The 24,768-nt window shown below is 43.5% G+C and overlaps 1 protein-coding gene and 1 pseudogene across 5 annotated transcripts in view; one reads left to right on the plus strand and one right to left on the minus strand.

Annotated features, from left to right (window-relative positions):
- FRMPD4 (FERM and PDZ domain containing 4) overlaps positions 1 to 24,768 on the plus strand; it is a 954,164-nt gene that overhangs the window by 581,702 nt on the left and 347,694 nt on the right. The gene's annotated exons all lie outside the window — the stretch shown is intronic.
- On the minus strand, positions 3,138 to 3,818 carry LOC139438097 (receptor expression-enhancing protein 3-like; annotated as a pseudogene).

A 24,768-nucleotide genomic window follows, 5' to 3' on the forward strand; every position in this document is an offset into this window, starting at 1 on the left:
GATTTATCGTTAGATTTTAGGCATTTGCCTTTTAGATCCTATAGGAAGTAAAAAGTGGAATTACAAATCAAAACTATAATAGTGCTGGTATTTATACTTACCCATGTCATTATGTTTCCCAGAGATCTTTATCTCCTCGTGTGGCTTCAGTCATTTGTCTTGTGTCCTTTCTTTTCAAACTTCAGAACTCCTTTTAGCATTTTCTGTAGAGCTGGTTTAGTGGTGATGAACTCCATGAGTTTTTGTTTATTTGGGAATGTGTTAATCTTGCCTTCATTTTTTTTTAGTTAGGCCAGTAAAAGGAATTTATTGGAAAATGGGGGAAAAACAAAGCTTGCTGAGAAATGGGAGAGAAGGATGGAAATATGCACTGAGATTTGGTATAGGCTCTTCTAGGCAGAGAGAGAGAGCTCTGGCTTGTGTGGTTACCTTTTAAACTATTAGTTATTCCTCCCCTTGCTAATGCTAAGGGAAGGGGCCCCTGCTGTTATTGGCTACCCCACCAATGGTGTGGGCCAATGGTAAGGCCTGTTTCGAATATCTGGGGCCTTCCCTAGGCCCTAGGAAGAGTCCCAACTGGGACCTCAAGGTCTCAGCGGGGTCTCAAGGTCATGTTGTCTATCAGCCAGGTTATCTGTTGGCCATGTTGTGGCTCATCTTTTCATTTCACTGTACAAACCTGCCTCAACTCCCCCCTCAGAGAATTCGTGTCCTTATTCTTAAGGGGGTGCTGAGGGGCGATGGCGATTCTTCTCTAGTTACTTCCTGCTGGTTAGGGCAGTAGTCCCTGCCTGATAGGGCATAAACCTCTCTGACTATTCTGTTGAGGTTGAGGGAAGATGGATCTGGCACCCTTGTTGGAACTGGATGAAATCCCTGCATTGATTCTGTAAGAAATAAACTTAATTAGAATTTTGAAGATATATGGTCCTCCTAAAAGGATAAAGATGATGGTGGTGAGCAGGCTCAAAAAGGGGGCCAGCCATGACATACTGGACCATGAGAATGAGAAAAGGCCAGATGCCGCATCCTCCCAAAGTTGATGAGAAACAGCATTCTTCCGTGCATTCTTTTATGCTGTTGGTTAATTCAAGGGAGAGCTTGTGGTAAACCTGCTGGGTTTGGAAATAAACTGCCAATCCCAGTTCCCAATGCAGTGGTTATGCTTAGGACAGACAGCTAGGAAAAGTATGAAAAGAGGCACTGCCCTAGACATAAACTCACAAAGAGGCATATGGCAATCAAAATAAAGACAGTACTTAAGGAGAACCATTCTTTTGTCTTACTGCCTTCATTTTTGAAACATAGTTTTGACAGAGAATTTTTGGTTCACAGGTCTTTTTTGCTTTAAATTTGCCTTAAATTTGTGATGCCACTGCCTTCTTGCAGCCATGGTTTCTGATGAGAAATCAGCACCCATTCTTATTGAGGCTCCCTTGTATGTAACACGTTGCTTCTCTATTGCAGCTTTCAGAACTCCCTGTTTATCTTTCACAACACTTTGACTATAATATAGTGTGATGTGGGTCTACCTAAGTTTATCCTCTTTGGAGTTCGTTGAGCATCTTGGGTATGTATATTCATGTCTTTTGTTAAATTTGGGGAGTTTTCAGCCATTATTTCTTTGAATATCTCTCTGCCCCTTTCTCTCTTTTCCATCTGGGTCTCCCACAATGTGTCTATTGGAAGTTGATGGTGTCCCACAGGTTCCTCAGGCTCTGTTCACTTTTTTCCTTTCCTTCTTCTTTCTGCTCCTCAGACTGGATGATTTCAATGTTCTTATCTTCAATTTATCTGATTCTTTCTTCTGCTTGCTCCAATCTGCTGCTGGACTCCTCTGGGGAATTTTCTATTTCTGTTATTGTGATCTTCGGCTCTGGTTGGTTCCTTTTCATAATTCCCATCTCTATATTGTATTCTGTTTGTGTTCATCTATCATTTTTATGATTCCCTGTAGTTCTTTGTCCATGTTTTCCTTTAGCTCTGTGAGTATATTTAAGACCATTGTTTTGAAGTCTTGTCTGAAATGTCCCAGGCCTAATCCTCCTCATTGATGGTTTCTAATGCTTTAATCTTCTTTACCTCGGCCTTCACTTCCTGTTTCTTTTTATGGTTTGTAATCTTTTGTTGAAACCTGAACATGTTAATATTTTAATCTGTTATCACTGGAAGTTAGATGCTGAGGCATCTGTTCCTTAAGCTTGTATCCAGCTAGTGTTATGCAGAGCTTTCCTTGAAAAGAAGGCCAAAAAGAAAACACCTTTCCCACTCTTTGTGGATTGACTGTACATGTCCTCTCCTTCAGATTTTATCCATAGGATGAGTTTAGAGAATTGTTCCAGGCCAAGCAACACCCTAGGAATTCCATTTCTAAGATTCCCAATGTTTCCTCTTTCTTCAGAAATAGTTTCCTTATGGTCCGGGCACTGTCCTACAGTCAGACCATATGTCCTACAGGCAGCAATCCTTTGCCCTAGGTAACCGCTTGGGTGCTCTGTCATAGTATTCTGTAGAAGAGCTCTCTGAGCTGTCTTCTACATGCAGGGCAATTTCTAAGATAGTCAGTCCCTCAGGCCACCACCAGACAGATTGGGCCAGATATACATCCTCCCAATACGTGCACCAGGGCCACTCTGCTCCCCCTGGAACCAGGGCCAGTGATCTGCACTGGGAGATTGAGCTGACTTGGTGTTGAGTCAGTGAGAGGTGGAAGAGGGGCCAGCCAGGGACCCTGAGATTTTATTGCTTTTAAGTAGCCTTTTTCTTGATTCAGTGCTTGCCCTGTTACTGTGGTCCTTTAACTGTTTTTCTGGATTTTTGAGAAAAACGTTTCTGCTAGTCTTTGCTGGGTATTCCAAGCTTCCTTGAGGGGACAGAATCTTGAAGTTTCTCCTACTACACTCTTGATCAGGGCAGAGACCACTGAAGCATTTTAGGCAGAAGAGTGACACCATTAGATTTGGGTTCTTTAAAAGGTTCTTCAGGTTATGCTTTGGAGAATGGCTCAGAAGTGGATGAGCCTGGAAGCAGGGTGGCTAATGCAATCAACAGGTATGAAGTTACAGAGCCCAGGGATTGAGGAGAGAGAATGCAGCCAAATTTGGGATCTCTGAGGAGATGACATTGACAAGTTTAGCTTAGCAGCTCATTACTCCAAACCCTGCCAACTCGCTGGGTGCTGGTTTGCTTGTCTTTTTTGCTTCTGGTAGAGGTTGCTAGGGTTTTTGTCCCATAGGCTCATCCTCTTGAATAGCTATAAAAGTAAACATCCAGAATCTTCTTAAACATTCAGTTATTGCTCCTTGGCTCTCAAATTGATTGAAGTAGAGGTGCAAAAGTACGCCAGAAATCCTTGACTGCTACAGTGACAGCAGCTGCCACTGCTATGTTGAAACCTTGCCATCTGAAATTCAGCATGGTCTCCTAGCCTTGTTCCTTTGCTGTGTAATATAATCATCAGTCTCCCTTTCCTTTGAAGAAAGAAGTGGATGAGGGAATGTTCTGGATATTAAACTTGCTTCTTTGGTATATAGAGAGAGCAATCTTAAGTTCACAGTAACAGGAGGAACCAAGCAACTCTTTGATCCGCCACTGTTTCAGTCAGAGAACAGAGAGCAAAAACAGTCCAGTACATCATCCATTAAACCTCAGCTTGACGATCCTCTTGTCTCTCAAGTGGGTTGATGTTTCATTAAGGATTAAAATCTCTGCTCTTCTATTCTGCACGGTTTTGTTTTCACAGCTTTGTCTGAATAACGTGTAGGATAAAGCATTCCGAACAGCAATATCACAGCTCTGGAGATCAGCCCAGACACCATTTTCCTGGGGATGTGGGCCCCACCTGTGGGTGGGTGGGTGCTGAGCCCAACAGAGCAGGCTGCCAGTAGCAGCCAGTGGACTCACTGGTTCCTTGTGCTCACGCAGGCTGTGCCGGCACCCTTGGGAACCCGGCCTGGTGTTTGTGCACTGCCAGTGGGTCCCACCCCTGCTCTACACTGATGAGATAAGTGTTTTGTTTGTTTGTTTTGTTTTGTTTTCCTTCTTTATTTTTTTTAAATGTTACATTCAAAAAATATAAGAGGTCCCCACATACCCCCTCACCCCACTCATCCCAAATCAACAACCCCTTCCATCATTGTGGCACGTTCATTGCATTTGGTGAATACATTTTGGAGCACTGCTGCACCACATGGATAGTGGTTTACATTGTAGTTTACACTTTCCCCCAGTCCACCCAGTGGGCCATGGCAGGACATACAGTGTCCAGCATCTGTCCCTGCAGCACCACCCAGGACAACTCCAAGTCCTGAAAATTCCCCTACGAGATAGGTTTTTTAATCCATCCCTGGTGCTCAAGAGCCACACTGGTAGCTACTAGCCACATGGGCTATTTATATTTAAATTAATTAAAATTGTTTAAATTTCCTTAATCAGTTGTACTAGGCACAGATCAAGTGAACACTAGCCCCATATTCCATCAGCTGATGAATGGATAAGTAAAATGTGTTCTCTCCATACAATGGAATATTATTCAGCCATAAAAAGGAATGGCGTTCTGCTACATGCTACAATGTGGATAAAGCTCAAAACATGATGCTCAGTGCAAGAAGCTGAAGAAAACACATACCAAAAAACACATATTGTATGATTCCACTTCTATGAACTGTCCAGAGTAGGCAAATCTATAGAGCCAGAAAGTAGATTAGTGGTTTCCTGAGGCTGGAGGGAGGGGGGCATGGGGGTGACTGCTGCTGTGTTTGAGGATCTTTCAGGGGTGATGAAAAGTTTTGGGAATTATACAGTGTTGGTGTTTGCACAATCTTGTAATTATACCAAAATCCACTTTTAAAAGGTAAACTTTATGGTGTGTGAATTATATCTCAATAAAAAGCTGTTCTTTTTTAAAATGCATGTAACCCTGTAAAATATATACTGTGGTTGTGTGTACAAGTGTTTTAATGTACGTAAATGGCATTGTGCTATGAAAAAAAGTAGCACTGTGGCTAATGGCTGCTGTATTGGGCAGCACAGATAAAGAACATTTCCATCTTGGAGAGTTCTCTTGGACAGCGCTGTTCAGGAAAAACAATGCTGTACTTTACAGATAATAAGTTCTTGAACTATTATTTGCCTCTTCTCTCCATACTTCTCTTCCTGACTTCACTGCCAAACATAGATTTTTTTGAAATGACTTTTTTGAAATCATCTATAAGGCTCACTTTTGGATCTAATAAAATTCTTCCAGAAATCTCTGGGGGTGGGAGTGAGGGGTAAATTATTTCTTTTACCCACCATCCATTTCTCCAACTCTGGCCATTCTTAAACTTTACGTTTTCTTTGGAAGTATTGGCTGTTTCAGACTTGAGGTGTTGATGTTGGAGGCAACTAATTTCATCCCAGTAAATGACACATGAACTGTATTTAAATTTGACAAATGAGTATTCTAATGATCTAAATGCCTGCCCCTTTCGTTGGAAGCTAGGTTGATGTGACTGCTTCTGAGGCTTTGGCAGCATTCTGGTGTTTTCATGCCATGGCCAGTCAGTCGCTTATGTTAAAGCAAAATCACGATGGTCTCTGCAGCCAGCTCTTGCAGGAGCAAGAGACATGGAGTTTTTGTTTCTTTAGGTCTCAATAGTTCACAGAATTAAAAATATCTCTAAGTTAACATTGACTTCTTCATTGTGATTTATTCCATTTTGAAGAAACACAAAATTCTATCTTTAGAGACTAATTTTATAGATAGCCCTATCCCAAGGAAACATTTTGAAAATACTTTAAAAACTCACTCTTATACCTAAACTGTTCTAACTCCTCATAACTGAATTAATATACATTTCATTCCTTCCTATTTAAATTTACAGCTTTCTAGATAAGAAGCAGATATTTAATTTTATTTCCCCCCCTTTACTCTAAATATTTCTTTGTACATTTGTATACTAAGGAATTCCATTGTTATCAAGTAAAGCAGAGATGTCATCGGTGCAAATTATCATTATTGTCATTGGAAGAATTAGCCTTTAAATATTTTAAATGCTTTAACTATACTCAAAGGACAGAAATAGCTTGTATTGAAATATGTGCTGTGGGCCAGGCCTTGCTAAGAACTCTCTATGTAGTGACTCGTTTCATCCTTTCAACTCTATGCCATGAATCCTGTTACCCTCATTTCACAGATAACTGCTTAACTAGAACACAGCCTTTAGCATCTACATTCTGAACCCCAACTGTGTTCAGTTCAGATGTGGATCCAGTTTCCCCGCATGCAGGAAAGTTGACACATGGACAGCAGTTCCGGGCATTAAAAGGTGACCATTGCTTGTCACAGCAAATTAAGTCTAAATGAATCTGTAGGTTCCATAGCTGCTTGGGTGGGCGCATGCCCTGGCAACTTACTCAGGGGCTTTAGGCCATCTCTCTGAATTGAAAGCATAGAATGGAAACAAGGTACTTCAGCAATGGATGTGAGCAATCTGAATAGAGCAGATGTGAGGGAAGAAAACACTCTACTGGCACATTTTACCTCTTGCATGCCTTTGGGTCCTTGCTATTCCTTTTTTTTTTTTCAAACAACTGTATCGATGTATAATTTACACACCATACAGTTCACCCATTTGAAGTGTATAATTCAGTGGCTTTTTAGCAAATTTACCTAGTTGTGTAATCATCACCATAATCCTAAAATTCCTCTTGCTCATTTATAGTCAATCCCTGTTCCCACCCCAGCACTAGGCAACCATTAGTCTACTTTCTGTTTCTGTAGATTTGCCTTTTCTGAATATTTCATAAATCATAAAATATGTGGAATCATACAATATGTGGTCTTTTGTGATTACCTTCTTTCACTTAGCCTAATGTTTTTGATGGCCACCTATTTTGTAGCCTGTGTCCATATTTCACTCCTTTATACCATGGTTTGTTTGTCCATTCTCCAGTTGATGAACATGTGGGCTTTTTCCACTTTTTGGCTATTAAAAATTATGCTGCTCTGATGATTTGGGGGAAGTACTAATGTTTTCCCACATTATTCAGTCTATGCACAACCTCTCACTCTTCTAACAAGGCTTTCCCTGCCCCCATGTCTCCTATGTGTAGACAAGGAATAAGTTGAGTCCCCATAGCCAGCAGAGACATCTCCTGCCTGGTTGAAATGACTTGTGAATAAGAGCTCCAGAATGCTGATGTCAAAGCATTTATACATTCAGAACAGTGACTGTCCCCTGCTATATATTGTCCTGTACTAGTTGGTAACTGAGGAAAGATGGTGGTTTTAGTCTTGGTAGCTTCATGTCTCCATTTTACAAGATTGCACAGTAAAGCCGCTCATTTCACCAGCTTTGTGATTTGTCATTTACTTGAACTTTATAATACTGCCTGAAGACTCCAAAAATCTACTTTCTTAAAGCGTCATCTCCCCTCCCAATCTTTCCAAATCCCTTCATTTAATAATTAATTTTAAGGTTAAGTTACTGAGAGCCCCTGAAAGAAGGCTTTACTTACCATGATTTAAAATTAAGGAGAAAAAGAATTGTGAAACATAGAGAAAGACCATTCAATTAGAGTTCTCAAAGCAGAAAAGAGATCGCTTCAAAAATTCAATGCTGGATGTCTTTAAGAACACGTAGGGGAACTGCTACCAAAAAATGTTCGGAATTCAGCGAACCCTTGTTTGAGTCCTTATGATTTGATTTTTGGCTCACCCAGTGTGTCGTTCCTAATGACTTTTAACTGGATCTCCAAATAGACATTACATCTCTAACTGTAAAAATATTGTGAAATGTGGTGCAAAGCTTGCCCTGAAGGAAACCATTGCCTTTTTAAAAAAATATTTAAACAAGGGTACAGAATGCTGGAAGCTATTGTCAATGCTAGATGGAGAAAATGTGATGTCTGTTTCCATGATGCTGCAAATGTGATTACGGGTAGTTCTATTCATAGCCCAGACTTGACTTTTGACCTTGGATTTATTAAATTAAAGATACTATAAAAATAGAAATGAATAAAATGACCTGAAGGAAACCCAGAACTCTTTTCCCCACTTAACTATTTTCCTTATTAACATATACCATATTGTGTGTGCGTTGAGGGGGAATATATACATATATATATAGGGTTAGTGTTTTCTGTGTCAATCCTTTCAGAATATAAATGTTACTTTCAAGTTTATCTGATTAGGAATAAGAAATCTTAAGGGAGTCATCTACACTCATCTTCCTGCCATTTTGTTTGCTTACAAAGAACCATATCTGTGCCAATCAAGTGCCACTATTTTGATGGAGGTAGGGAGGAAGTGTTCCTCCTCCCCTTCCCATACTTATGCTAATGGTTATAGTTCATCAGTAGGTGGACAAGGCCAGAAAACCTCAGTGTTTCAAATGTGACATATCAATGTATTTTCTTCATCTGGTAATGTCCACAATAGACTTTTAGGGCTAGGGGCTCCGATAAGCCTGTTGAAGCTACTCTCTATGGGATTTAAGTTTAGTCTTAATGCTACTTTTCTGTATCTCAGTAATGTACTTTGATTGTTCAAGATTTCCTTTTATTTTTATTTATATTTTCCTGGTAGGTTTATCAGCTTGATTATTATAAAACTAGTGATCCAAATATATACCATACCACTGGCACCTGGTCTTTAAAGGAATTGGATATGTTGGATATGTGCCCACTTAATTTTTGTGCACCTCAGTATGAGTAAATTCATGTAATTCTACTCCAAATCTGGTTGGGATTAGGAGGCAGGGAGAAAGTCTGAGGACAGCATCCAGAACATCTGGAGGCATGGAGACCAAATTCCAGTAAGGGCAAAATTTGGTAAATGATTAGCAATTCAGTGTATTGAGCTGAAAAGAAATAACATATTTATTGGGAAATATGGGGACAGTTAAATGGAGGGCAATAGTCCATGTATGTACCTTGGCAAGCGTGATGATTTCAGCTTCATTTTCTATATCAAAACTGGACGTACAGAAAAAAAGAAGGAATAAGAAAGATCCCTCTGTCTTCTCCACTATACACAAATCTAAATTTTGAAAAAGTCCAAGTTACTTTTGGTTGCCAATATTCTGAGATGTTAAGAGGAGTCTAGTAGGCCAGATGACACCAATTCCATTTCATCCTCCTACAAACTAAACAGGAACTAAAATCTCATCATGGGCTGATTAATTTTTGACATTTCTTTACTAGGTAAAAACTGACTGGTTGCAAATACTCGAGTAGTCCATGTGACGTGTTCCTCCATACAGAGTAACCACATCTTTAATAAACCATTTCAAGAAATGAGTATTTTGTGTTCAAACAACATAGATTTTCTGAGAGTTACACTTCTGCTTTTATATGTTCATTAATTTTCTAATTATTTTGGGAAAATTCAGAGACATCTGTGGCTTCTTGTACTTTATGGCTGTTTTGCTAAAAAACAAAGTCATGTAAAGAAGAAATCAGTGACTAGTTTGAACTCTGTAGACATAAATGAATCTCTGAGGCTTTGAAGAATGATCACAGAAGCTACTCAAAATTGCTGTTGTTTTGTCACCTAGGAGTGATTGAAGGAAGATGAGATTTCTCTGGAAAAAAAATCATTGTGGTGTAATAGATGGGCTTGATGGCTTTGTCTTACAAAATAATACAAACCAGCTCTTTCTTGAATTGTCGGATGGTGCAATCCTGATACTGCATTTCTCTGGATCTAACCTGTGAGGTATATTTTGAAGAATACTTTGTAGTGTTGAAGAAATGGCTTTTATAATAGCCAGAGCAATAAAAGTTCAGTTGGAGTATTAAGGAAACCTTCTCTGCAAGAACGCTTAAACAATAAAATAAAATTGTCAAGGGGAATAATTGGTTTGCCAACACTGGAAAGATTCCAGGCTGAACTTGACATCATCTCTCTGTGATAATTTAAGAATCACAGAAGCAGGCCTGCCTTAATGTGGACGAGCAGGCGGATGAAGCAGCAGGCTTTGCTGGGATCGCCAGTCCTCTCTTTCCATTTGGTGTCTCCTGAGATTTGATCATTTAACTCTTTCTGTGTGAGGGGAAAGGGTCAGATGCAAGAGTTGAACACAGTGATTCTCAAATATTGTGAGACTGTGACACTCTTTTACATTTCCACTCTGTGCCTTTTGGATTTTGAATATACATATGACAGCAGAGGAGACTCAATTAAATTAGTAGTTAGTAGAGATATGTCCATTTATTTTATTCCACTTCATGGAGACAATTTTCTCTGGGCCTTTGGAAATATTAGAAGAGAAAGCCCATCAAACCAGAAACTTTTCTTAGTCTACCCAATGTTGGCTTACAATTCTGAATTCCTACCAGCAGAATATTTTTTTCTTTCAAAATACTTGTCTTGTTGAAACGATACATGTTAGTGGCGGGGGGGTGTTCCAGAACATTCTCCAGGGCTCCTCAGCAGCAGTGTAGACAAAGGGAAAGGAAGTGGTACCCGGATGAGAGTGAGTGTGATCCCACTAAACCGCCTCCAGAGACCTGGCTGGCCACCCTTTAGTCCCTGGCCCACATTGCCAGCTCCTTTTCCAGGGCTTTGCTGGGTAGACAGCATTCTACAAGCTGGGGTGCCAACCACATGCCACTGTGAGTATCTAATTTTGCTGTCACTTCACACATGAAGCAACTCAGGGACCCAGATTTTGAGTCACTATGAGGTGGTTCATTCTGTTGTGGTGTGTGTGTGTGGTTTTTTGAAAAAGAACTCGACAGCCCTTTTGGAGAGTGCCGTGACAAGTTTGTCAGCGTGACAGCCCCAAAAGTGGCATCTTGTAAATAGGGAGGAAGGTGATGCCCCTGGCATTAGTGTCACATGGTTAGAAGCAAGAGAGAACATTAGGTGACAGAAAGTACTTTGGAAGGAAGTCAACCTTTTTCAGTCTCCTTTAAACATCTAGGCAGCAAGTTGGTTAAAACCCAAGGGGAGGGAAGCAGACTTGGCCCAGTGGTTAGGGCGTCCACCTACCACATGGGAGGTCCGCAGTTCAAACCCCGGGCCTCCTTGACCCGTGTGGAGCTGGTCCATGCACAGTGCTGATGTGCGCAAGGAGTGCCCTGCCACGCAGGGGTGTCCCCCGCGTAGGGGAGCCCCACGCGCAAGGAGTGCGCCCCGTAAGGAGAGCCGCCCAGCGAGAAAGAAAGTGCAGCCTGCCCAGGAATGGTGCCGCACACATGGAGAGCTGACACAACAAGATGACACAACAAAAAGAAACACAGATTCCCGGTGCCGCCGATCAGGATAGAAGCGGTCACAGAGGAACACACAGCGAATGGACACAGAGAGCAGACAACTGGGGGGGGGGGGGCGGGAAGGGAGAGAAATAAATAAAAAATAAATCTTAAAAAAAAAAACCCAAGGGGAGCTTCCCTTGTTTATGTTTAGAATCTATTATGTGTTTTAAACTTACGTGTTATCAAGGAAAAGAGGAAACATCCATTTTCTCTGAAGACAACTAGAGAAGCCAGTCTCCTTGCCCCCCAACACACACGCACATGCATGCACACATTTATTTTGAGAATGGCTCTTCTAAAATCATGAAGCCAATTTTGAATCTTGCTGACCTAGTTACAAAGCCACAAAGCCTGAGATTCATATACACTTTCTTGGGTGGAGACTACCAGAAGTAGTAAGGTGCTCATTGATTGGCTGATTCATTTCTTTATTCACTTGTTCATCAACGTATATACTAGGCAGAAGAACTATCCCTGAGGGCTGGGCTTCCAGCAGTTGTCCATGATTCCGGTCCCTGTGGGTACTAAAACATTCCTGGAAGTGGACAGGAGATGGAGGATATTGTCTTTGACAGAAGATCTCTTGGGAAATGGTGGAGGTGCATGTGTATGACTGGAGGAAATAGCCAGATCGGCTAGTGGTATTTGCATGTGGGGGGAAGGCAGTCAGGTCACAAGACTCACCTTCAAGGAACAAAAGGTGGCCATTCATCCATTGTCTAAGGAAGGTGATTCCCATTCTCTGCGGGACTTTGATTTTGATAGCTGGCGCTTGTTGGGGACCCGTGCTGTGCCCCCTGGGACAACAGAGACGAGGCTTGGCCTGCCTTAGGCTGTCCTCCTCTGCTTTCCACTCCCAACTGCACAGACGCTGCCATAAATAAACGTTGACCTAATACTACCAAAGATGGGTTATAAGGAGCAAGAAAAAAAAAAAAAGAACCGCTTGAAGTGCCCACACCTCCATCTGAGCTGAGTTGTAGGGGACAGCTGTCAAGAACTCCCATCAGGTAGGCAGGGTGGAAAGAAAAGTGCATGGTCCCAGGACCAATCAGAGGCAACCATCTGGAATAAACTTGACAATCAGCAACACCAGGCAGGAAGGAGGCAGCCAGAGGTCCGTAGAAAGAGCACTGTGCTGGGAGCCCGTGCTTCTGAGTTCCTACCATGGCGAGGGGAAAGTAATCACCGGAATTCCGTTTGTATTTGTGAAATGGCCATAATTTGTTGTTACTTGCCCAAGAAGTCAGAGACTGGAGAGGTTGGTCTTTTGCGACCCCTTTTGTCCTTTAATGTGTGACTGCCTCCGATTCCACAGTGATGGACAATCTGCGCTTAAAAAGGAACCCTAGAGAATCATGTCCTTCGTCATACCTCGAGCATTTCCTAAGCCCTGACTGTAGTCCTTCTCTATTGCTGCCGTAAAAATAACCCCAAACATAGCAGCAGCTTAAAACAACACAGTTATTATCTCAGGGTGCCAGAGGGCAGGGGTCCAGGCAGGATCTGCTCGGGGTCTCACCAGGCCAAAATCAAAGTGTCACCTGGCTGGGCTCTTATCAGGAGACCCTGGGGCGGATTCAGCGCCAAGCTCATTCAGGTTCCCCAGTTCCGTGAGGACTGAGGCCGCCCGGTCCTTGCTGCTTGTTAGCTGGAGGGGCTGAGTGTCCTCCCCAGGCTTTCCATGTGGCCCCCTGCAGCAGTGGCATGTCCAGTCCTTCTCACGCTTTGGAATCTCTTGGACTTCCCCTTCAGTGCCATCTCTCCAACGGCCTCTTCTGCTTTTAAGGACCTACTTGATTATGTTGGGCCCACCTGGATAATCCAGGCTATTCTCCCTACCTTAAGGTCAGCTGACTAGCAGCCTTCACTCCACTTGCAAAGTCCACATGCTGCAGTACCTACAATAGTGTTGGGTTGAATAACCAGGGGTAGGAATCTCAGGGGTCGTTGGGATTCTGCCTACCACAGACACTGCCCCTGGATCATTTATTTTACTCCAAAATTAAATTAAGTCCTCTCTTACAAAGGTCCCACTGTGCTCCCAGCTTATAGTGGAGGTGTCTGAGGCACGCCCCAGGTCAGCTGCTAGGCGAGGAACTAGGATTTGAACCCCAGTCATCAGACCCCAGAACCCTCACTGTCACCTCTGTGGATCTGAGACCAGAGACCTGGTGTGTCCAGGCAGATGTTCCACTGAGACATGACTTTTACTTTGATTCTGTATCTTTGCACACAGCCTGTTTGAGAACAGATCTGGGCATGGCTTCCCTGAGGCCAAACTCTAGGGGGTAGATGGGAAGCAGAAACCTAAAGATACTGGCAGACAGGAATCTATGTCCCAGAATGACTGAATCCTCCTTTGTCTTTCTCATTAGCTTCTTGATATTGAGACTCTGTGGGGGGAGAAATAGAGCCTGAAGACCTGGGTTCAAATCAGAGCTCTGCTACTTTCTACTCTGGGACCTTTTGTGCATGATATGCCTCTTGGTCTTGGTCTTGCATCTCTGAAATGTGGATAACCGTGACTCCTGTTGATGGGGTCAATGAGATGGTGTGGGAAAAGGCTTGGCAAACAAGATGGCGCTCTCCCCATGCCATTCTTGGTTGTGATTTCTGACCTCATGTTTGTAGAGACAGTTGTGAAGTGGGTGAGCTTGTCCTCAGCACCCTTGGGTTCCACTCTTTCCACTCCTCTTGCTCCATTCTGCTGCCTTGTTGGCTGAGCCCTGGGGCTTTCTCACTTCCCCCGTCATCCAGGCTTGCCTCTCTGGGTTCATGCCTCATTCTCTATTTTTACAATGCGATGGCCCCTGTATGTCCTCCTTCTTCTCCATCCCTCAGAATTTGCCTGGCTTGGCCCCATTCCATTAGAACCCAGGTGTGAGGGTAGCTGTCTCTCCTGCCACTGCGGGGCTAGGGGAGGTAGTGATGGGAGCTGGTGGTAACACCTGAGAAGGGTGCTGGGAAATTTTTGTGTGTCTTGTCTCAAGCTTTTTCATTCTTCCTTTCATCCCCATCTTCCTTATTTTCTGCTAAAATCCCTCATCCTTATGAGTCTTTCCTATGTTCTTTCATTTTTTAATTCATTCATTCATTCATTCAATACCATTGTGAGTCAGGCCCTGGAGATAAACACTGTCCTGCACTTGAGAGTTTATAATCTCAGATTGACAACAAATGTTTTAGTAATTAGTGGCCCAACAATGTGTTTCACTTTAGGGTAGCGGTTGAAATAGAGAGCTGTAGAAATGCAAAGTAGGAACCTTCTCACTTGTCCTTGGCATTCAGGGAAACATCAGAAGAAGTGACATTTAACCTGGATCCTGCGGTACATGAAGTTTTCCAGGCGAAGAAGGGGAGAAGACATTTCATTTCAATCAAGGCAAAGCAGGTGAAATGAGCATATAAAGGAGTTTAGCATAGGTGGACTTAGAGGTGAGACCTGGGTGTCAGGTTGGGGAAAAAAGGGAGGCTGGATGATGGAGAACCTCATATGCTCTAAACCAGGAACTGGAAATGGATCCTGCAGGCCCTGGTGATCAGGTAGGATTAAGTGGAGGAGTGAGAGGATTAGACAAGGTCAGATTAGCTAATCCCAACTCTGGTAGCAGTGTAGAGGGTGGACTGGAGTGAGCAGAAATTAGTTTAGAGTCTAATTGGGACATTGTGACAGTTGTCCAGGATAGAGATGAAAAAGACACTGGAACCATCCAGTGTTCCCATGGGCCAAGCTCTATGCTGGCTCAGGTAACAAAACGCTGAGCCAAAGTGACGTGACCCCTGCTCCAATGGACATACAGTCTAGTGGGAGAGGGGGCCATGGATCCGAGGGGCGCAAAGCTAAGCATTGGAGACCAGTGACTTGGATGGCATTGAAGAAGACCTGCACATTCGTGGGAAGCAGCATCCCAGGGAATTGGGCCAAGACTGGCAGGCAGGAAGGGCTTCAGAGCCAGCGCTGCTGGAGCTGGGATCTGGAGGGGGCCGAGCATGTGATAGCCAACGGGAGAGGAGACTCGCCCACCCCAGGCAGAAGGAGGGGCAGAAGGCCTGAAGTGGTCGGAGCACAGAGGACCAGGGGCGATGGGGGTCAGCCCCACCCTGAGAGGGGGAAGGGAGCTGGCTGATGTACTTCTTCCCTCTGGGTGGGACCACCCCGTCTGGGGTGAGAGGGCAAGTGGGAGATGCTGGACTGTGGGCCAGCTCCCTATGGGCATCAGGAGACTGAGCCTTTGCTTTTCCTAGTCTATGGCATGTCCCTGCAAGGGAGCAGGAGAGACAATATGGAAAGACACAGCCTTGTGTTTGATTCACTTAGCTGTTGGGAATGAGTGGGAGAAGAACAGAATGCCTAGAGATTCTCAAACTCTAATGCTCTGTTTTACCTGCTTATGCCAACTCCGAATTCCCATTCTTTTGCCCTCTCTCCAAGCTGGTAAGGTTGCTCCCTGGTTGGACTGGTTCTGGGTGGCCAGTGCTGCCCATTCCCCTGTCCCGGTTTGGCTTTCACATCCAGCCTGCAGCACTGCAGTTCAAGTCTTCGCAGTTTACTCTCATGAACGGTGCCTCCTGGAGAACAGCATGGCTAAATTGCACATAGCGCCCCCTGGAGTTGTGCGATCAAGTGCCCTATGGGGTTACCCTGAGGTCTGATTTCCGCTCTGACAAGGTCTCGTTGGTCGTGGCGTGGAGAACAGCGGTTGGAGGGTGCAGAGAGGGTCAGGAGTCCAGTTGCAGGGCTGCTGCACGAGTTCTGTGCTGGCTGGTGGCTATGACAGTGGGATGAAAGGGATGATTCAAGATGTTTTCTGGAGGTAAAATTGACGGACCTGGTCAGTGATTAGATAGGGAAGGTGAAGGAGAGGGCAGTGTCAAGGAAAAACCCTAAGTCAGGCTGATGAGGGTTTTGTGGAAGTGATTGATCATGTTATTTAAGAAGGAAATAAAGGAGGGGGGAAAGGCTGAATGTGCCTCCAGCTTCATTAAAAACAGAAACAAAAACCCCTTTCTTGGAAGGTTCACACACCTGACCATGCCGGCTTACCCTTCTGGTCCCTGATATCCACTGGTTTCCAGGTAGCTCCCTGGCTTAGGTCCCAGTTCTCTCTCTGCTTCTCACTCATCCTCTAGGGTGACTTCAGCCTCCATGGAGATGATGCCTCTCAAGCAATGACTTTAAATCGCCAGTCCCTTCCAGAGACCCTTTCCTTTTGGCACACCCCAGAGGTTGGCCTTTCCCCTGGGAAACAGAAGGGATGATGGATGCTAAGAGCTGGCCCCTAAAGGCATTCTGCCTGGACTAGACCAAGTGGCTGTATCTCTGTGCCTCAGTTTCCCAAAGGAAGGCACTAAGGACATGAACTATAGAGAGGAAAGAGCCCCAAAGCCCAATGCTTGGGCTAGATACCATTTTGGGTAGCCGGAGATGCGAGCAAGTAAAAAGAACTGGCAATACTGAGAGAGAGATAAAGAGATTGAATACAATGTACCAAAGGAGTTTTTTAAAAAGCAGCTAGTATAAACTATTCACACCATCTTCTTTTTCATAAAGTGAAGCCCAGCACTAAATTGAAGAGGGGAGAAAAAAGTAAAAAAAGAATGATTTAAAGATTACTACCCAGCAAGAGAAAATGTTTTACATTTTCCACTCTGGGCTATTTTTCCTTCAAGTGTTAAGGCATTTAAACACAACCTATTATCTAAAAACAGTATGATATGTAATAAAAGCTCTTAAGTTAATACCAAATTTACAAATAGTATGTAATAAATTGGGACCTAGTTTAAATCTCTCTCTCTCTCTCTCTAAAGCAGTCCCCAGAAGGTGGGTTAGTGGAATCCGAACTTTGTGACATTGTATCAAATTTGCATTTCCTGATTTAGGGACAGCTTCCCTTTTCAAGGGGCAGTCTGGTATATATAAGGGCATTAAACACTTTAAATAGCATGTGATACATAAACAATATCTGCAGTGTATCAATATGTCCTGAAGTACAAGCATCCATTGAACACTTAGGAACCTAGTTCCAGCAGCAAGGAAACATACCTACCTGTGTGTTTCTTCTTCATCTCAGTCCCCTTCTTCCCCCAGCAGTGATCAGTATCCCCACACATACATGTTTTTGTCATTAGAGGTTTTCTTGTCACTCAAAAATTTTACCTGTGAGCACCCTACAGCCTGCTGTCGGTATTTTTTTCTTTCGTGGTAAAATGTATTTTGTTCTGAAATGTTTTCAGACCAGAGCCCCGTCCTGTGGTTACTCTGGCTACAGTAAAGATTTCCCTTTCCCTTTGAAAAAAGGTGTTTCCTAAGTGCTCAAACCCACAATTTCCCTGGGAGAAGGGGCTCCCTCATAGAAATAAACATGTTCCAGCCAACTAGATTAAAAAGGTGCAAATGTTTTCATTGTAAACTGTGTACTCAACTCTCCGCTTCTACCAGCATTACGTACTGACATTTACTGCCTGGATAAGGACATTTCCTCCAGACCAGGGTTAAGAAATACCGTTTTCTAGCGTGAAGTGTATCATTGACCTAACACAGGCCTCATTTTTGTCAGAATTGATTTCAAATTCAATTTAACCCATATTTCTTTGGAAACTGTCAGAGAAAAGTACCAGACGGTAGTTAGAGTGGCAGGACAGCCTTTATGCAAACTGCCATGGCAGGCGAGAAGAGAAGCCGGCAGCAGCCGATCTCAACTCGGATTAGCACAGAAGTAGACTGATTTTTAAAACACCAGAGGGAAGGGGAATGGGGAACTGGGAAATGACTGAGCATGTCCAGGGTAGGTCTGAGAGGGAAGGAAAAAAGGGAACTGGAAAATGGCTGAGAGGGCTGTAGGGAAGGTCAGAGTGGGTCTGGCAGTGGGCTAACGGAAGAGGGGGAGGTCCTCGGGTAGTCCTCCTGGGAACAGTCCTTTCTGTGGCTCAGCAGTGTGGCCCCATCTTAGAGAAGAGCTCAGTGTGGCATCAGGGCTCTGCCCAGGGACACAGCCTAGCATTAGGCAAGTCTACACTAAAGTTCGGGCAAGTCTGTGGTGCAAAGTTTGGACAAGAAGCTGGGCCAAGCCTAGTCTCGTCAGGATTCCCAGTACTCTGCTGGACACTCAAGACAGAAAATGAACGTCAGAATTGGGAGTCAGGCAGCCTAGAATGGGAAGGAGATTCAAACACATAGTGATGCAATGTGATAAGTGTCATAGTTCTGTTCAAAAAGGGCCATGGCAACTGATGACCATTGCCTGGGGCTTCTGGGGAGGCTTCATGGAGGAGGCGGTGTTTAATCAGGGCCTCAAAAGATAAGAAGTTCAAGGTTGGAGAGAAACACTGAGGGTCTCATAGTCAGTAGAAACAGTATTTATAAAGAAAGATCCAGAAGTATAAAATTATGTGGTGGGTAAAGAGAACTTAGCTTAATGTGGTATTCTTGGGACCAGTAAGTGAGGTTGCAGCCAAATTGGAACAAACCTTGTTGCTATGCCGAAGAATTTGGGCTTAATCATAGTAAACTAAAGCATCAGAGTACTGATTCTCCTCTTCTATTACATAGAAATAGGTATAATATAAATTATATACATATATATATTATGTGATGTAACATGTATTATATGTTTCTTCTATCTATACGTTTTTTGCCTCCTCTCCAAGGCTTAATGGCTCTAGTTTTGATTGGCCCGAACTGTTTGCATGTGAAAGTTTTCTAGAATCTGGTAAATGCTTTTTCGCCCCTTGTAATTTTCCTAAATTTAAAAACCATGCTCTTAAACTCCTAACATAATTCACAAAGGGACTGTCCACAGGGAATATGCTTCAAACTGGTGGCTTCACTCAGAGGTTTTGAATTGGAAAAGCAGATGCAGAAAAGAAACAAAAATCAAAAGGGGACTCGGTTGAGAGTTCTGGCTGTTTTGCCCAGGAGGCTCACATCAGGACTCTGAGGGAACTGCAGCGACCCTCTGTCCTTCAGCTTGGCCAGATGGAGCAAGGAAACCTTGCTGGGGGCGGTGGAACATTCTGCAGACAGTGCTGCCGGGAGCTGCGGGTAGCCCTGGGGCAGCGTCTCTCTCCAAGATGCCATTCCATGTGCTATGAAAATCTGTTCCTATGAAAAAGGCAGGGCTTTCGGAAAGTGCTTATAAGAAGTGACAGTTGTTCGAACGCAGAAGGTATTAGGTGGGAATAAGGAAAGGTTCCGGTGACCCATTCTTTAAGCGATAGCCAGTCAGACACCTGGCCTTTCCTAAAATTGCTAGAACCCGAACCTTCTTCCTTAAATGCAGTTTTAATGCGTGCATCTTGATTGCTTTGTGTTCAGGGACTTTATCCTTAAGAATATTTTGGAACCCAGAATGTCTCTGTATCTTAAGTAAAATAGAAAAATAGACCCCAGTCTACTGTGTTGTCCTGGGTGCCTTCGATATTAAAGAGCTAGGCTCAGCATTAATCTCAGTGCCAGAGGGAAATTTCTCTCTCCTGTTTAAGTGTGCTTCCTGTTGTTAGATAGGGAAGTTGAGTAATAGATGGTATTTCCCTTTTTGCCATGCCTACTGGGAAACCTGTAATAGATTTTCACCCAAGTTGCTGTAGCTATCTTTAGCCTAGGGTTTCTTGTAAAACTATCTCACCCTGCTTCTTAATTTGAATTTTGAATTTTTATACCTGTTTTAATGGTTTTGTAGTATCTGTATCTCTTAGTATAAGTCATCCCAATAACATATATATTTCCCAAAAAATCACGATAACACTTAGCCCATCACCTGAAGAATATCTCCTGCTCCCACCCGTGCCACCATCAGGTATGGGGATTATGGTGGGACAATGCTTGAGCAGCAGATTGAAGTAGGAAATCAGGAAACATGAGAGGAATGACAAGGAGAGGAGCAAAATAAAAGCATCGGGGGTTGGGGAGACAAGTTCCCAATTAACCCTCATTTTCTAAACTCATTTACTTGTGGCTTGAAGAACTGAGCTGGAACTTCCTACATGAAGTGTTTCTGTAGATTTCATTTTCATAGGAGTATTTTGAAGACTCCTATGCGTTCAACTTTTTAGAAAGCCCTAATAATAACCACTGCTACCACCTAAGAAATCTTACTTATGGCCCAGGCATTGGACTTTGTGCTTCATAGACTTACTTAATTCTTATTGCATCCATCAGAAGTGTCCTATTACATAGTGCAGCAGCACTAAGGCTAAGAAATGCTAAATCATTTGCAGAAATGGCTCACGGAAAGTGGTCAAGCTTGCACACACGCCAAGGTCTGTACCCACAGTTTGCCCAGCAGGAAGCAGTATGGCTAGGGCCTCTTTCTTGCCCAGTCTTCAGACCTGTAAAAAACGTAGTGACTATGAAGATAAAATGTACTAAGGTACAGCGGGTGGCACATGAGTTCAATAAACACACCTATGATCACAGCGAAGAATAAATATGAATAGGGCTGCCAGATGTAGCAAATAAAATACAGATGCAGGGTTAAATTTGAAGTTCAAGTAAACAACCAATAATGTTTTAAAATCTGTCTCGTGCAATATTGGGGGCATACTTTATAATAAAAAGTATTATCCCACGCAATATTTGGGATGTATAACATGCAATATTTGGGACATACTTATGCTAAAAAGTACTTGTTGTACATCTGAAATTCAAATTTAATGGGACATTCCCTGTTTTATCAGATAAGCCTAAATATGACTGTGTGGAATGGTGTCATTTGATAAATGCTGAGATACTTCCTGAAAACCAGTCCCACCCCTCTGTGAAGAGCCCACTCAATGTCTCTTGCAGCATAGGGCAAACCTAGATGAATCTTTCTTGATTGGATTTGATTTGGAATTTCCATCTCGACAGTTAGGTAAGTTTCAGGCACGTGTGGCCTCCCAGAGTTGGCCATTTGCTAGCTGCAGGAAGCTACTGGAGCCCTAACAGCCCTGCTCTGGTGCTTCTCAAACTTAGCTGCACATTAGCATCACCTGGAAGCTTCTGCAAGCCCCACCGCCCAGTCCACATCCCAGAGAAGTCTCGTCAGAATCTCTGAGATGGAGCCATGCATCAGTATTTTTGAAGTTTCCCAGGTGACCCCAAATGCCACTTGGGATGAGAGCCCTCACTAAATTTACAGACCCTCTGAAGCCTTGGCTGAAGCACAGCGATGCTGGCCCCTCAAAGCCCCTGCTGGAGCATTCTCTTCATAATCCACGTCGCCTACCCCCACCCCTGACATCAGCATCCCCCCACCTTCCAGAGTAGAAATAAAACTGAGAAGACCAGGCGTGGTGGGCTTTCACAGCAGTGTGTGTCTGGGCTAGACCATTGCATTTGGCTCCAGGTTCTGTAACTTGGACTGAACTTGGCTAATATGGTTCCTTGAAGGTTCCTAAGAAAGTGACATGGCCTTTTTCCTTTTTGTCACATGCTGATGGAGCTGGCCTCCATTTGAACTGGCTTCCAGGGACACTCATCAGAGGAAGACAGAGAGTTCTGAATCACAGAAATGCTTGCATCTGGTTAATCAAGGCACCGGTACTGAAAAACCACAGGGCCCGAGACCATCTTTCTGGGACTGGACCTCAGGAGAGGCAGGGAGTCCCTGGCCCAATCCAGATCTCACGACACCATGCTAGAGCAGAGAACTCCTATGGCACTCGGCAAAAGAGCCCTGCTGACTTAACTCGCTGCTTCCGATCATGCTGCACTTACAGGACAGTCTCAGTGTATCTTGGTCTTGCCCGGGTTAAAGGTGTCAAAACCTGACATAACTTGGCCCTGGATTTGCCAAGTCAAATGCATAGTTGTGATATGCATGACTTAATGTTGTCCCGAGACAGGCTTATTCACCCACTTTGCTCTGTGTGTGCTGTTCAATTATTGGAGTTTTAACTGACTGCTCAGTGGAAAGGAAAAATTCATTTGGCAAAGAGATTATTACATTTCACATGCTTCAACCTGGGTGCTTAAAAATTCAAATTCTCATATGACACTGTGTTTCCTTCTTTGCATTTTAATTATTATGGAGCCTTTAAGAGTGTTCAGTCATTAAGTAATAATCAGATGCTGATTGCTTAAACTCTGCAAAGTGTTTTCTTTTAAAAACCTCAGTCCCAGATAATAAATGGTGGGAGTTTATCAAAGCCAATGGCATATATTTTTCCTCTCTGTTTTGATTCTGATGTGTAACAGTTTCTACCTGCTGGTTTAAATTGGCCCTGAGAACACCTTTTGTGTTAAGCCCACTCACAGTTAAAAGGAGCCAGTATCAAGCTGACAATAGAATAATATCTCCCAACTAAACAAAGCAAATAAGCCACAGGGACAAATCATTCTGTCAATGATCCAAAGTCTAAACCCTGTGATCTCCTGTGATTTTTAGAACTTGAGAGGGGGAAAGAATCCTCCTTCTGTAAAAATGATCCAATTAAATATGAAGTTGGCCACTGGGAAACTCAATATTTCCTTTGAGCACCATTTTGGAAACCAGTGTTCCTTTTATGAGGGCAGGAAATGAAGCCCACCAAGAAGGAATTCAAAGGAGGAAGAGAGGACTCTGAATGCTCGGTTACCTGCTTCACTCATGTCAGCTGGCCTTCCCACAGGCTGCAATTACCAGCTGCATGGAGTTGCCAAAGCAGCTGGATCCCATTCCACTAAGATAACGAAGAGAAAATGCCTGTCCTATCTCTGACTTAGCTCTCCCTGAATTTTACCTGATGACTTCGGGGACACTAGTGGGGATTGCTCTTGCCATGTCCCATCACTCCCACGGACCAGCTAGAAGAATGGAGTCAGTCTGTGAACAGGATGGTGGGTCTGTAGATGATTGCCCCCTCCTCCCAGCCCTAGGCATAGCTGGTGTATTAGTTATCTAGTGCTATGTGACAAACTACAACAAACTTAGTCACCTAGACCAACACCCAGTTACTACCTCAGGATTTCTGTAGGTCAGAAGTCTGGCACAGAATGGCTGGATTCTCTCATGAGGGTCTCACTGGGCTAAAGTGAAAGCATCAGCCAGGGCTGTAGTTCTCAGCTTCTAGAGACTGGGTCCTCTTCCAAGTCCATGAGTTAGTGGCAGAATTCGGTTCCCTGTGGCTCTAGGACTGAGAGTCCCATTTCCTTGACATGTACCCCCCCCATCATCTTCAAGGCAAAAATGACACGCCAAATCCTTCTCATGCTTTGAACCTGTCTGCCTTCCTCTTCTGCTTTTAAAGGCTAATGTGATTACATTTGTCCCACCCAGATAATCTAAAATAGTCTCCTCACCTTAAGGTCAGCTGATTAATAACCTTGCTTACATCTGCAAAGTCCTGTTAGCCATGTAACAAAACCACAGGCATGATGCCAGAAGGTGAAGGCAGTGGGGCTCAAAGTTTTGCCGACCACAGCTGGCAATTCTGCCTGGGACAGCTGATGACTTACAGCTCCTTCTGGCAAGTCAGGGTCCAACCATCCTTGGCTGCCTCTTGACTTCTCTCTTCAAGGAATTTGGGGAGATTGGGTCAGCCATTTAGAACCACAGGGGATATTTCAGATGGGTCTGAAATCCCTCTTGTGGACTCCTGTCATCTTCTGGGACTTGGGCAAAAGTATTTCTTTGGGAAATGCAGAATGGCCTCCTGGGTCCTAAGACAGTATGAGGCACATCAGGTCAGGAGGCGAGATCCATTATTCATTCCCATGTCCCCCGATGCCCAGCATTGAGCACAGCCCATGGTAGGCACTCTGGAAATGTTTATTTGAATAACTAAATGGATAAATGAATTCATCCATCCTGAGCATCTTCTGTTGGGAGTTTTTGATCTGATATTTATAGCCACCATTTCCTACCAGCTGTTTCCATGTTCCCCAAATTCTGGAAGGCATCATCCAATTGTCCAGGCTGTGTACAATCACAATCATAAAAACCTTGCTTCCTTTCTGAGAGAGCTTAGATGGAACATTTTCCTGAAAAATGGTTGTCCTCATCAATAACACTAACATACATATCTGCTTCTCCTTCCCTGTCCCCACTCATGCTTCCCAGTCTTAGGCTAATTTTTTCAAATGTCTGTGCTAGGATTAGAAATTGAATTTATGTACTTAGGTCTCTTGTTGAGTCTAAGAATCTGCTATATTTTATTATCCTGTTAATGTCTCAACTATTTGTGAACCCTCTTAGCCATACTTGTATTTCCCATTGACTCCTAGTATGAGATTTACATAACCAGGTATTTATTTTCATACCTTCAACACATACACATACACTCCATTACCTCCAGGGAGTTTCTTAGTCCACGAAGAGAAAGAAATTGGCTTTAGTTTCAAAGAGAAGCTAGGAAAAGACATTATTGCCCAGCAGTGGTAAGCTTGGTTTGACACTAGATTCATTTTTGTTTCCTTTTTCTTTAATTGAATTCCCTGCGTTTGAAATCCCAGAAAATAATAATGTCACCCTCTGAATACCTGAATCCAGGAAAAAACTGGAGAATTGAGTCAAGCTCAGGTGGTAGATGTGAAAATCCAGGTCATTTAAAAGACGCATTCCC

The sequence above is a fragment of the Dasypus novemcinctus genome, chromosome X (genome assembly GCF_030445035.2).
Source record: "Dasypus novemcinctus isolate mDasNov1 chromosome X, mDasNov1.1.hap2, whole genome shotgun sequence".
Lineage (NCBI taxonomy): Eukaryota > Metazoa > Chordata > Mammalia > Cingulata > Dasypodidae > Dasypus > Dasypus novemcinctus.